Raw genomic sequence first — 15,095 nt, 5'->3', positions numbered from 1 at the left:
CCTGGCCAAGCCCAAAAACCTGAAACTTGACCAGGTTTTCCACATGAATGCAGGGACTCAACTACTTGAGCCATCACCTGCTGCCCCTCAGCATATGTATTATCAGGAATCTAGAATTGGGAACAGAGCCATCCTAACCCAGATACTCTCATGTGGGATGTGGGAATCTTAACTTCTATACTAAATGCGTAACTGATGAAAACTTTTATTTTTTCGAGATCTGTTATTTTCAATGTAACTTCCTACTGGCTACTTAACCTATTTTGGATGGTATGCTTGTGTTCCTTTCAAATTCATGTGTTGAAGCCATAATTCCCAATATGATGGTATTAAGAGATGGAGCCTCTGGTAGATAATTAGGTTTAGAAGTCACAATGATGGAGCCCTTTTGATGGGATCAATGTGCTTACATAAATATGAAGACATGCCAGGGTGCCCCCTCCATATTGTGAAGACGCAGTAATTAGATGGGAATGTGTAAGCTATGGAAAGGGCATTTATGAAACTCCAATTCCTCCAGCACCTTGATCTTGGATTTTCCCAACTTTCAGAAGTATGAGAAATAAATGTCTGTCATTTAAGCCATTCAGTCAATGGTATTTTGTTATAGCATTGATCAAACTAAGATACTGCCTGAAACTCTCTCTCTCTCTCTCTTTCTCTGTGTATGTGTGTGTGTGTGTGTATTTACATCCCTATGTAATACCAGTATAACAATGTAATCCTCAGAACATCACATCATGGTCAAGCTAGCATCATCAACTATTGATCATTTTTATTATTTGCTTGGGAAAAATCTGTTTCATAAATTAGGAATAACAGATTTGTAGATTAGATTCAGGTCAATCAGACTAGGCATGTCCATTATACTCTAAGAAATAAATAAGGAATTCTTATACTTCTAAGAAATAAATGAATGTGAATAATATAAACTAATTTAATATGAGGGAGCTTCAAAAATTCATGGAAAATGCATATTATCTTTTAACTCATTTTTTTTTCCCATGAACCTTTGGAACCCTCTTGTATTCACCACATTAATTGCAGTTTTCAATTTGATTTTTCCCAATTGCTTTATGATTTCCTTTTCTTCTTATCTTATTTTGAATTAGTCAGTTTTGGATTACTTCTTTTTTTTTTTTTTTTTTTTTTTGCTGTCATCCTGATTTACTATTTTTCAGTATACTTTTAGTACTTCGCATATAAATGAAACATGCTTCTCCTCTACCCCAGCTACCTGAGTGCTTTTAGTGTTATCGTTATTATACTTTTTGAAAAAGATCTATTTATTTATTTGAAAGGCAGAGTTACAGAGAGGCAGAGGCAGAGAGAGAGAGAGAGAGAGAGAGAGAGAGAGAGAGAGAGATATCTTCCATCTTCCATCTGATGGCTCACTCCCCAGTGGTGGGCCAGTCAGAAGCTGGGAGCCAGGAACTTCTTCCATGTCTCCCACGTGGGTGCAGGGACCCAAGCACTTTGGCTATCTTCCACTGTTTTCCCAAGCACATCTGCAGGGTCAAAAGTGGAGCAGCTGGGATCAGTGCCCATATGGGATGTCTGCACTGCAGGTGGTAGCTTTACCCACTAAACCACAGCAACAATGGCCCCTTTCATGCATTTTGAAAAACTCTATCAGAAATTATTTAAAATCTTTCAAAGCCTCTGTTTCTTTAACATTCATGTACTTTTATTTCATAATGCAAATGTTGTTATACAATTTTGACTCTTCATGTGTTTTAATCTCAAGGTATTATTACTTTTGATATTATTAGTTTTATATTGTCAGTATTGCTTCAGATTTGCTCCAATTTAGGTACATAATTTTCCCATTTGTCTTTGGGATATTTTTCTTCTGTTGAAAGAATTACTTTTAACAGTTTCACAGCACTTTTATGTAGGATGTTGTTGATGAATGTGCTTCATATTTGATGGTCTAAGGTGTCTATGTTGCTATGTTTTTTTTTTTTTTTTAAAGACATTTATTTATTTGAGAGGTAGAGTTACAGAGAGAGAGAGAGGTTCTTCAATCCACTGGTTCACTCCCCAAATGGCTGCAATGGCTGGAGCTGGGTCAATCCCAAGCCAGAAGCCAGGAGCTTCTTCTAGGTCTCCCACATGGGTGCAGGGGCCAAGCACTTAGGTCATCTGCTGCTGCTTTCCTAGGCTGTATCAGAGAGCTGGCTTGGAAGGGGAGCTGCTGAGACATGAATTGATGCCCGTAGGGATGTCAGCACTGCAGGCGGAGGCTTAGCTCACTATGCCACTGTTAGCCCCATTGCTTTGCTTTTAAAAGATGATTTTACTGCTTGCAGATTTTCTGATTCACACATTACTCATGTCATGCTATTGTCTTCTGTCTTACATCTTTTCTGCTGAAGAGTCAGTTATTAGTCTTATGTTTGTCCCTTTGAAAACAATGTATCCTTCATGATTGTCTCTTGTGGTGTTTGTCTTTGTCTTTGGTTTTGAGTTGTTCTATTGTGATGTGTTTAGGTGTAGTTTTCTTTTTTAATTGCCCTGTATTGAGTTTGGAGCACCTATTGAGTCTCTAGTTCGATGTCGATGTCTTTCAACAATTGGCATGTTGTTGACATTTAAATGTATCTTTTGTCCCATTTTCTCTGTCTGTTTGCAATCTGGAGGGAGTTGGTACTTATGTTAGAGTCCTTCAGCATATTTCATATGTGCCTTTCTCTCTTACATGTAGTTTATATCAGGATGTTTTATAGTTACCTAACTTTCATTTAGCTGATTCTTTCCTCACCTATATTGAGGTTTCCACTTCTTGTTAAAGGTATCTATTGAAGTTTTTATTTCAGTTATTGTATTTTTAGTTCTAGAATTTAGTTCTGTTATTTAGATTCCAGTTAACTGATACCACTTTGACATGTTTTCATGGACACATTAGTACAAACTAACTTCAAAGTCCTTGTCTGGCAATTCTAGTATCTGGATCATTTATTCATTTTATGTGTAATCTATTTATTCTCTAGAATTTTCAAATTGAAATTGTGGATACAGTTTGCAAAAATTAAAAAAAAAAAAAAACTCCGGATGATATAAATGCTATTTTTTGTGGTGGTTGTCTTAGTCCATTTTGTGTCCATTCTATAAAAGAATACCTAATGCTGGGTGACATGTAAGGAAAAGAGGCTTATTTGACTCATAATTATGATAGTTGGTAATTTAGCTACATCACAACATGGCAGAGAATTGGAAAGAGAAGCAGTCATATGTAGAAGGGACAGTGTGTGAACAAGGAAATAAGAGAGTAGGGTGGGATCAGCCTTTTTATTTTATTTTCTTCTTTTTATAACAAGCTGTTCTTGTGGTAACTAACCTGGTCCTGTGATAACTATATTAATCCTTTCTGATGATGCTGTCCCATAAGCTAACATTTTGGTAAAGACCTACCACCTCTGCTCCAGATGAAGAAAACAGGAATGGAGACAATTTTGAAGATTTTAATTAAAATTAGAAGTGGAAGGGCATACACACAAACCAAGTTTGACCCAGGTGCGTTTTCCATGGTTTAAAGAATCAACTGTATTTTTTTAATTTCCAAACATCAAAATAGTTATTGATTTATTGCAATATATTTATAATATCATTAAAGTGCCACATTTGGCAAAATTAGATAGTTTATTATCCTCAAAGTTTATTTTCATATATTCTCTTGTTCAAAGTAGATGGGAATCTGCATTTTCTCTTGAGAGCTCATGACCTTATAGTATCTTGTCATTGCAACTTACTACTACATTTCATCTTTGACATAAAGAATATACAACTAAGTGCAGCTACTTTGGAGACCAAGATTATAACTACCATATCCTTTTCTTAGAATGAATCCACATATATGCTGTGAGATTGCCTTATGAATGCTTGGCATACATGAGTCCTGACAGCATTTTGATAAATGATGCGCACACATAATTTGAAAATTTAAAATGCATTGGCAGAGATCAGGATACGTTTGTGTTAATGAACTCATGATTTCCTGGATCAAAGCACATAAGAGAGCCCTAATTCTCATAGATAAGGAAGGCTGTAGAATCTATTTAGTGAATGAAAATAGAGGTTGATGCGAGATGAGCTCTTTAAACAAGGACAGAGTACTTTATCAATTTAAAACAATTTTCAAGTAGCCCATTTTCATCTCTCGAGGAATACTGGGAGTAAAAGGATGAAATCAACTTGCTTTTTAAAACTAAGCAAGTCTATCTGAACTGTCTAGTGGATGCATACAATATCAGTCAGTAGGGACAAAAATGAGGGGGAAAGTTTTATTTGAATGTAAATTCTGTCAGCTCAATAAGCAATATTCGGGGAGGGAGGGAGGAAGGAAGGAAAGGAGAGAAAGAGAGAGAGGGAGAGAGAGAGAGAGAGAAGGAGAAGAAGAAGAGGAGGCGGAGGAGGAGGAACAAGAATCTCAGTTTTTCTGAAAGTATTAACTTCTGTGGGCTATTAGTCTCAAAGGGTTATATAATCACAGATGAAGCTGCAAAGAATGGCTTTGAAAATAATTTATCATGTCATACTTTAACACAAGTGCAAGTGTGTCCTCAGAGAAGGAGAGTGAGGTTATTTCACGTATTTAAACTTGAGGGTAAGGTGATAAAAGAAGTTGAGATTTGCTGAGATCACTTGCATTGTCCCCTTTTGTTTCTGGCAGGATATAAGTGAAATTGGTAAGTGGAGGAATTTGGGGTAAGAAAAAAGCTTATGGCTTATGTTCTCTGCCCCACTCCAAGGGATAGGAGAGAAGGGGAGCAGTTGCATTCACTTCCTGTCCCCACAGATTTGGAAATGAAACAACAGTGTTCAGCAGAGGGAGCAGTGATGGTGGCAGGATCCAGTTTAGCAACCACTTTAAATCTAACGGTTTAGACGGAGCCAGAAAACTTGACCCCACACAAGTGATGGCAAAAAAATGGAACAGCACCTTTCTACACTGGGGGTGCCAATTGGAGATCATCAAATCAACATTTTAACTTTAATCTCAATGAGATCAAAATTAAATATAATGAACCATACTCTTTAACCTTAATAGCTATTTTTGTTTTTATTAAAATAGAGCATTTATGAACGAGGAGCTATGAGAGAAATGCAGTTAAACTATTACTGTTTTTAAAGATTTTTAAAATTTTATTTGAAAGGCATAGCTACACAGACAGAAAGAGAGGCAAAGAGAGATTCACTCCTCAAATGGCCAAGAAGCTGGGACTGGGTGAGATCGAAGCCAGAAGCCAAGAGCTTCTTCTGGGTCTTCCACATGGGTTCAGGGGCCCAAGCAATTGGGCCATCCTCTGCTGCTTTCTCAGGCACATTAGCAAGGAGTTGGACAGAAGTGGAGCAGCCATGTCTCAAACTGGCACCCATATGAGCTGCTGACATTGCAGGTGGCAGCTTTACCTGCTACGCCAAAATGCTGGCCCCAAAACTACCAATTTTTGAAGTTGTCTTTAAGCAAAAGTATTTTATTACAATAGCCTTATATTTCTCTTTTTTAAAAGAGTTATTTTATTTATTTGAAAAACAGAGTTACAGAGAGAGGTAGAGACAGAGAGAGAAATCTTCCCTCCGCTGGTTCACTCCCCAGATGGCCGCAACAGCTGGAGCTGCGCCAATCCAAAGCCAGGAGATAGGAGCTTCTTTCGGGTCTCCTGCCTGTGTGCAGGGACCCAAAGACTTGGACCATTTTCTACTGCTTTCCCAGGCCATAGCTGAGAGCTGGATGGGAAGAGGAGCAACTGGGACTAGAACCGGCACCCATATGAGATGCCGGCACTTCAGCCCAGGGCTTTAACCTGCTGTGCCACAGCACCAGGCCCGTCTTATATTTCTCATGTTATATCTGTCCAAGGAATCAGTTCTTTTTCCAAGCTTATTCATGTTTCATTTAAATGTTGGGATAACTTGGTCTTTGGCAACTTGGCTGCATATTTGTTTTTTTATCTGGAATGGCTACCTCTTTTAGGCAATAATAGATCCTTATATAACTCTCTCAGAAAGCTCTACAATCACAACAACAACAACAACAACAAAAAGAAATAAAATAAAAGAAAAAAATTTCCTAAAGGACTAAAGAACTTGTAATGACAAAAGTACAGTCAATGGAAATAAAAAAGATGCCTAAGCAGATTTTGATCCTGTGGATGGTGAAGTGGAAAGTTGGCCAACTCAGTATGTGCGCAGGGCTCCTGGGCTTGAGATAAAAATGCAGAGTGCTAGTTGAGGAAACTCAAGGGAGAGAAGAATCACTTTGAAAAGGCAAACTTTATAAAACCATTAGTATATTTACAGATGAGGTTTTCCTTCATTTAAAAATTCAGTGAATATGAATTTTAGTAAAATTGGCCATATTAATCCCCAGTACATTTCAACATACATCCAAACCTTGAGTAAATTTTATTACTGCAAAAATCAGGAGTCATTATATGTTTATTGAAATATAAATCTTTCTATAACATATTCTAGGTGTACCTGTCTGAAGAACCATTCTTTTAGATGAAAAATTTATGTAGAAATTTTTTAAGAGTTTTTATGAATGAGAAAGAACACCCAAGCCCAAAATGAAGAACAAAACATAAAACTATAATTCATTGATAAGATGATTTTGTGACTCACATAGCAATTTTAGGCTTATAGAAAAATTAAACAGACAGTAGAGAGAGCTCCTATATCTCTTTCCCATTGGCCTTTCCAATACTTTCCCCCTATTAATGCCGTCTTGTGTTAGAGTGGTCATTTTCTTTTTCTTTCTTTCTTTTTTTTTTTTTTTTTTTTTTACGATTAACTGATGTTGAGACATTTTACCTAAAGTTCACATTGACATTATGGTTCATTCTATGCTGTATATGCCATGTTTTTTTTTTTTTTTTTTTGACAGGCAGAGTGGACAGTGAGAGAGAGAGACAGAGAGAAAGGTCTTCCTTTTTGCCGTTGGTTCACCCTCCAATGGTCGCTGTGGCCGGCGCACTGCACCGATCTGAAGCCAGGAGCCAGGTGCTTCTCCTGGTCTCCCATGTGGGTGCAGGGCCCAAGGACCTGGGCCATCCTCCACTGCCTTCCCAGGCCACAGCAGAGAACTGGCCTGGAAGAGGAGCAACCGGGTCAGAATCTGGAGCCCCAACCGGGACTAGAACCCGGTGTGCTGGCGCTGCAGGTAGAGGATTAGCCTGGTGAGCCTCAGCGCTGGCCATATTCCATGGGTTTTGATTAAAAAAAAAAAAAAGAAAAAACCTGGGTCCACCATTATAGCAGCATGCAGTGGTTTCTCTGCCATGTCAGTCCTCTCTGCTCTGCCTGTCTACTCCTCTTTCCCCTCAGATCTGTGTTAGCTATTGATCTTTGTACTGTCTTCACCGTTTCTGCCTTTTCCAGAACATCATGGAGTCTTTTAACTTGGCTTCTTTCACTTAGTAATAATCATTTGAGTTTCTGCTATCTTTTCATGAGTTGATAACTCATGTCATTTTAGTGCTGAATAATATTCCATTATCTGGATGTACCACAGTTATTTATCCTCCAGCTACTAAAGGGCAGCTTGGTCATTTCCAAGTTTCAGCAACTATAAACATCTATGTGTAGGTTTTTATATGGACATAAATTTTCAGTTGATTTCAGTAAATACCAAAAAGTGTACAATTGCTAGGTCCTATAGTGAGAATATGTATAGTTTTGTAAGCAACCTTTTAACTGTCTTCTAAAATGGCTATACCACTAGCAGTTTCACCAACAGTTGCTACACATTCTTGTCAGCATTTGGTATTGTCAGTGTTTTGGTTTTGGCCATTAAGATAGGTGTGCAGTAGTTTCCAATTTCTATTTTAATTTGTGATTCTCTGATGTCTTGATGTTGAGCATTTTCTTGTCTACTTATTTGCTATATATATATATATATATGCATATATTCATTGATTAGGAGTCTGTCAGAGCTTTTGTTCTCAAATCTTAATTTTTATTTACAAATTTCATACAACAATCAGCAGAGAAAGATTGGAAAGGAGAAAACTGTTTCTTCATGATCACATTTAACCACATAGCTATTGTAATTTTGTGTTCTTTTCCTTTCATCTTTTAATTTTTGTTTAAATGTATAAGCATTTTACCTAATTGTCATTATATGAATACCATTCTATGTGCTCCTTTTGTTTAATTTTATATCTTACCAATATTAATATAATTAATTAAATGTAAATAGCTACATTAGAATTTACTTACCTATTTCCCTGTGTTGGCTAGTGGGTTACTCTCATTTGTCATGTGATTTTTTTTTTCAGAGTTTTATTGGAGCAAAATAAATTTCTAGACTTATTTTGAGTTGAAAAATGTGAATGATACTAGATTTTTTTTATTAGAATTATGCTTGAAATGAAGAAGTATTTTGTAGAAATGCCTTCATAGATGTTTTCTTTTCTTTTTTTCAAAGATTGATTTATTTATTTGAAAGAGTTACAGGGAGATGGAAGGAGGGAGGAAGGAAGGAATGGGGGGGGAGAAAGAGAGAGAGAGAGAGAGAGATTCCACCTACTGATTTGCTCCTCAAACAACTGGCCACAATGGCCAGGGGTGGGCAAAACCAGGCACTTGAAACTCCATCTGGGCCTCTCACATGGGTGGCAGGGACCCTGCTCCTTTTTTCAGACTTGTTTACAGGGAGCTAGATCAGAAATGGAGCAGCCAGGACTTGAACAGGCACCCATATGGGATGCCATTGTTGTAGATGGTGGCTTAACCCACTGTGCCCCAACACGAGCCCCAATAGAAGACATATTCTAATGGGATTGTTTTTTCTTATAAAACTAGATACATAGGCTCTCTTGATATCAATGGGAGGTTATAGGTAGATTAGGATAGATCATTTTAATATGTAATGAAATGCTGAAAAGGTCTTGCCCTGGTGGAGCCTATGACATATGGTATTTCATTTGATAGTTGAGTAAAGCTTTGAGGGTAGAAATGGGCCTTCTAGGGGTGCAACACTGGCTATCACAGAGGCTCCACCACCAGCCATTCTTTTGAGGAATTTCTCAGTGGTGGCACAGGTTTGAAATTTGAAGTTTTAATATGTTCTCTGTGATCCTGGCATTTCTAGTTAGAATCTGAACATTTTTTAACTTATTTCAATCTGTGTGGAGAGAAGCCCTGTACCCACTTCACTGTATTAGAAGAGTGAGTTCAGGAATGAGGTCTCTGAGCCAGAGGATTACATTAGGAAAAGAGCATGGATTTAAAATCGGAAGTCGGTCACTAACTTCTTTCCTTCATGTTCCTCATCAGTTGTACCAACCCCAGTTTTTTTCATGACACAACAGCTGTACATTATATTGCATATTTATAATGTATAGTGTAATAATCTGATCCATGTGTATAATGTGTACTGATCAAATCAGGATACTTAGCATTTCCATTTCCTTAAACATTTATTGTTTTGTTGTGTTAGGAACATTTGAACCTCTCTCTCCTGGTTCTTTATAAATTATCTAATAAGTTGCCATGAAGTTCAGGCACTTAGTTGTGCTAAAGAGCATCAGAACTTATTCGTCCTATGTGACTGTGCTTTGGTACCCCGCATCCAACCACTCTTTGTCCCCTCTTTCTCCTAACTTCCCCATTTTCTATCGATCGCTATTCTATTGTCTATATAACATAAACTTTTGAAGCTTCCATATATGACTGAGAACTTGTGCTATCTTTCTTTGAGTGCCTGGCTTATTTCACTTAACATAATGGCCTTCAGTTCCATCCATGTTGCCACAGATGACAAGATTTCATAATTTCATAAGACTAAATTCTAATCTGAATATATATATTTCATATTTTCTTTATCCATTCATGGCACCTCAATTGAATCCATTTTTTGGCTACTGTGAACAGTGCTATATTAAACAAGGGAGTACAGGTATCTTTTTGACTTGATTTCAATTCCTTTCGACGTATACTTGATAATAGGATTTCTGGATCTTATGGTAGTTCTATTTTTAAATATTTGAAGAATCAAAAATAGTCTTTCCCATAATGGTTGTACTAATTTTACATTCCCACCAACAGTGTATAAGAATTCCTTTTTCTCTGCATCCTCACGAACATTTTTTTTTATTATAGTCTTAACTGGGATGAAATGATATCTCCTTGTGATTTTTACTTGTGTTTCCCTGATGGTTAGTAATTTGAGTATTTTTTATATACATTTGAGCCATTTGTAGATCTTCTTTTGAGAAATCTCTAGTTAGATTTTTTTTTAAGTTAGATTTTTTTCTCCCAACAGGACTTTCGAAAATTAAATGACATGTATATGAAAGCATCTAGCATTCAATTAGAACTGTTTGAATTTTAATCAATGTCTTGGTACAGCTTCTCTTACTTAATCCACCTTATCCATGGTCTACTGACATTCTTGTAAAGGAGAGGCCATCTGTGGTACATTTTTTATTATCAGGTGGATTGTGATAGAAATAGCATGGCTCAAAAAAAAAAAAAAATAGAGATTTTGTTGGTGGATGGTCCAAAGTGGCACAGTTGGATCCAGCACTTTACAGTGTCATCATGGTTTCCACCTTCCATCTTTCAACTTTGTCTTACGTGGTGTTGGCTTACTTCTCAGGTACTCAGGAGATGTTAAAGAGTTACCAGATGTTGTAGTTTCTGTTCTACCATGAGATGTGGAGAATGTATGCTAACAATTTTAGTAAAAGTCCTAGATCTGATATCACTTGACTTGTATTATATCTTGTTCTCTTCCTTAAGCAATGTCTGAGAGTCTGAGAGACTTTGGAAGGCCAGCCCTTCTGTAATTATAAGGGAGGAGATATCTCCAATAGTATCTGAGTTAAAGAGGAAAAATAGCTTATGTATATTACCACATATTCCTCTAACCCTTTCTGTAGAATTTTGAAGGAGGAAAGGAATGAAGAAAAAATATCACTTCTGGGGCTAGTGTTGTGGCATAGTGTATCAAGCTGCAGTTTGTGACACCAACATTTCACATTGCAGGGCCAGTGCAAATACTGGCTGCTCTACTTTCAATCCAGCTCCCTGATAATATGCCTGGGATTGCTGTGGAAGATGATCCCGTATCTGGGCCCCTGTCACCCACTGGGAAACTCAGACAGAGTTTCTGGCTCTTGGCTTTGTTCTGGTCCAGCCCTAGTCCTAGCCATTTGGGCTATTTGGGGAGGGAACCAGTGGATGGTTTCTCTGTATCACTCTGCTTTTCAAATAAATAAAAATAAATCTTTTTAAAAAATCATTTGCAGTCTCATTTGCTCACCTGTGAGGTGAGTCAGAATGCCAGAGTCAGTTACTCATGCCTGTTGAGTTACCAGAGAGCCACACTTGTGGAAACAGGACAGCCACAGTCTTCCCTTTTTACCGTATCTCCCCATTTCCCTGGATTTCCACTGGAAACTCTGTGTCAGTAAGGATATTTGTGACTCACAGAAAAACTTGTTCAGCAGTGAATGAATCAAATAAGGAGTTAGTATTCTTCTTTTATAGCACAAGGCAGAAGATAAGCAGGCCAGAATAGTATCTCCATGATTCCATCAGGGACCCAGGGGCCCTCCTGGCCTCTGTTCAGACTTCTGTATGATAAGGTTTTTGTCCTCATGGATTTTCCCTGGTCATCTTAAGATATTTTCTTCACCTCTTGCATTACATCAGGGTGAAATGGAAGGCAAAATTTGCTTGTCAACTCATTGTCCTTTCTTAGGCAAAGAGAGAAAGCGAGAGCCAGCGAGAGCGAGAGTGAGAGCGAGAGAGCGAGCGAGAGAGAGTGAGCGAGAGAGAGAGGCAGCCCTGGCAACTAGGAACTGGCTTAGTGCTGTCAAAAGGCCTTGTTGCTAGGAGCAGGCCTGGCACCACAGTTAGGCCTTGGCAACTGACGGGCAGTGCTAGAGGTGGCAGAATTATAGAGTGGATTGTGGAGAACAGAGGTGAAAAAAATCTTTGACTATTCACAAGGTGGACTAAATATGACCTTACTCCACAGTGTACTACCCAAGTGGACCACTGTAAATATTGTCAACAAAGACACATTAATTCTGTCTGGATTATATAAATAGTCTCAGAGAAAGCAAACAGAGAGGAAATGGCAAATCTGTGCAATACAGTTCTATTCACAAACAGAAGTACCTATTTTTGACATCTTAAATGATCAAGGTTTATTCCTTAAAAATTAAATAACACAAGTGGTACATAAACACATGTATATTATAAAAATTCAAACAATTTGAGTGTACTGGCCATTTATATCAGAAGGATTTTAAAAAATTCATGAAAAGTGAAATTAAAAGTATGAGTTCATTTTGGTGCAAAAACAATTTTGAAATCTATGTGTAGTCTTTTCATAAGCATATTTTCCAAATATTTTAAAAACTTTTTTGCATTAGGACACTATTTGGTCCCAAAAGAAGCTAATACTTTTAATTTCATCTTTCCAGGAATTTTTGAGGTACTCTCAAATAGCAAAAATCACACTTGTCTTTCCCTTCCTTCATAATCTTCTCTCATTAGCAGGAACCACTCCTAAAATATGAGTCTATTTACTAGAAAACTTTTCATTTTACATTCATTTTTGTAATTTTCATTTGTCTCATATATATGATAATTGTGTATATGGAATTTTAGTTATATATATATATATATTTGTGTGTATGTGTGCATGTGTGTTCTTTCTTGTTTTATATATACAGATTGTTGTTTTACCACGAGAATTAGAACTGCTGAGTCTAAGGTTTAACATTTAGCATTTTGGTGGCAGTGACCAAACTCTAAATGTCCTTTCCCTATTTTTAGGCCATCCTTTGCTGCTTTTTCTAGGCCATTAGCAGGGAGTTTGATCAGAAGTGGAATAGCCAGGACAGGAACTGGTGCCTATAAGTGATGATAGCATTTCAGGCAGTGGTTTCACCCTCTGTGCTACAATGCCAGCCCTGAAAATAAACTTAACTTAATTGCATTTTCGTGAGGTTTTTGAAGTAGCCTCATGTGTGTTCATGTGTACGTGTATGTGTATAATAGCTTCTTCATCTAGCATTTGCTACATTTAATTGATTTTATTTTTGTATTATTCAGTTTCTCCATAAAGGATTTTAAAATAGAAATCTTGTCTGTTTTATTTCCAGAAATGTTTCTTTTTGGGATTCATTTATATATTTTCTTTTTTTAAAAAATGATTATTTATTTATTTTGAAAATTACAGAGTGAGAAGGAGAGACAAGAGAGAGAGGTTTTGCATCTACTGGTTCACTCCCCAGATGGCTGTAGCAGCCGGTACCAGGCCAGGCTGAAGCAAGGGGCCAGGATCCAGGAGCCAGGAGATTTGGCTGGGGCCCAAATACTTTGCCCATGTTCCACTGCTTTTCACAGGACACCAACAGGGAGCTGGACCTGAAATGCAGCAGCTGGGGTATGAACTGGCGCCCATATGGATGCCAGCATTGTAGGCGGCGGCTTTACCTGCTATGCCATTACTCTGGCCCCTATATTTTCTTCTTTTAGGGGAGCATATTAAGATACTTATTTTCTTTAGAGTCCATTCAATCTTGTGTGATAGGAGTTTCCATTCCAGTAGGTGATTTGATTACTCTCTTTGAAATAACTAATCCCCATTAGATCAGTTGTGTTTTATTTCTGTTGGTCAATCCCTGAAGTTGGGGTGGTTATACTCCCCAGCTCAGGCTATGCTAGACTAGCAGGCAATGGGGCAAGGGAAGCAGTTTGTTTTCTGAATAGCTGGTGTGCCCCGGCCTGTGGGGTAATCAACTAGGACACGAAGAGGGAGACCTTGATCAGAATACTGTCTTGGTCTCCCTTCTCGTGTCTGGTTTGTCTCTCCATTCAGGTCTGCCCTCCTCGTGTCCTAGTTGATTACCCCGCGGGCTGGGGCAAGTGGCGCCCAACGTGGGGCATGAGGAACGGGAATTGAGCTGAATGTCGCTGGAAAAGCCGGCTGTTCATTTAGGTCGCAGCCTCTTCTCATAAGAGCCACCACAGACAATTCATCTGTGATACAGGCCCGGAGAAGGCGAGTGAAGACCTGCATAGTGGCCACTGCGTCCTGACCCGTCCGCGATACAGGCTATGAGGGTAAGTGGAGCGACGAAACTATGGGACAAACACTCACTAAGCAAGAAATGTTTGTAAAAGGGCTAGAAGCCTCACTCAAGGCACGAGAAGCAAGGGTTTAAAAAGGCGAGCCATAAAACAGTTCATTAATGCTATAGGAATAGTCAGTCCTTGGTTCAAAGAAGAAGGAGTCCTGGATGAGCAACATTGGGATTTGCTCGGAAAAGATTTAAATGTGCATTTAAAAAAAACAAAGGCCTATATAGGGAACCCAGCACAGTGGCTTCCAACACTGGTGGACATTTTTTTTTTTCTGGTAGTTTCTTTGCAGGACTGAGTAACAAAATGGACGAGGACACTTTTTTTTTTTTTGTATGAAGTGAATGAATTTTCTTACTGACTTATTGGGACCCTTAGAAAGCCTAAGGATTGAAGTTCTCTGTCTCTGCTGTGACAGAGAGGCAGGCTGCTCTCAGTCTGGTTTTCATTGTGCTGTGTCCCATGGGAGATTCTTACAAGTCTTATATGGTTGCAATTGAAACCAGATTCTCAAACATTTGCAGGGTGTCCTTTAGGCTTTAGAAAGTAAACCCAGGGGCCAGCGTAGTGGGCTGGGCCTCCGCCTGTGGCACTGGCATCCTGTATGGGTGCTGGTTCTAGTCCCTGATGCTCCTCTTCTGATCCAACTCTCTGCTTGTGGCCTGAGAAAGCAGTAGAGGATGGCCCAAGTGCTTAGGCCCCTGCACCCACCTGGGAGACTTGGAAGAAGCTTCTGGCTCCTGGCTTGGGATCAGCACAGCTCAGCTCTAGCCATTGTGGCCATTTGGGGAGTGAATCAGCGATGGAAGAACTTCCTCTCTGTCTCTCCCTCTCTCTGTCTAACTCTGCCTCCAAGTAAATAAACCTTAAAAAAACAAATGCAGTAAGCCCACACATCTCTCCACCTCTTCCACAACTGCCCTATACATCTAATACTGCCCGAGTCACCTCAGCTGTAAGTTGGCTGAAAGAGGAAGCAAAGTGAT

This window comes from Lepus europaeus, chromosome 12, assembly GCF_033115175.1.
Source record: "Lepus europaeus isolate LE1 chromosome 12, mLepTim1.pri, whole genome shotgun sequence".
NCBI classification, from domain to species: Eukaryota; Metazoa; Chordata; class Mammalia; order Lagomorpha; family Leporidae; genus Lepus; species Lepus europaeus.
Note: the sequence above shows the minus strand (reverse complement) of the source record.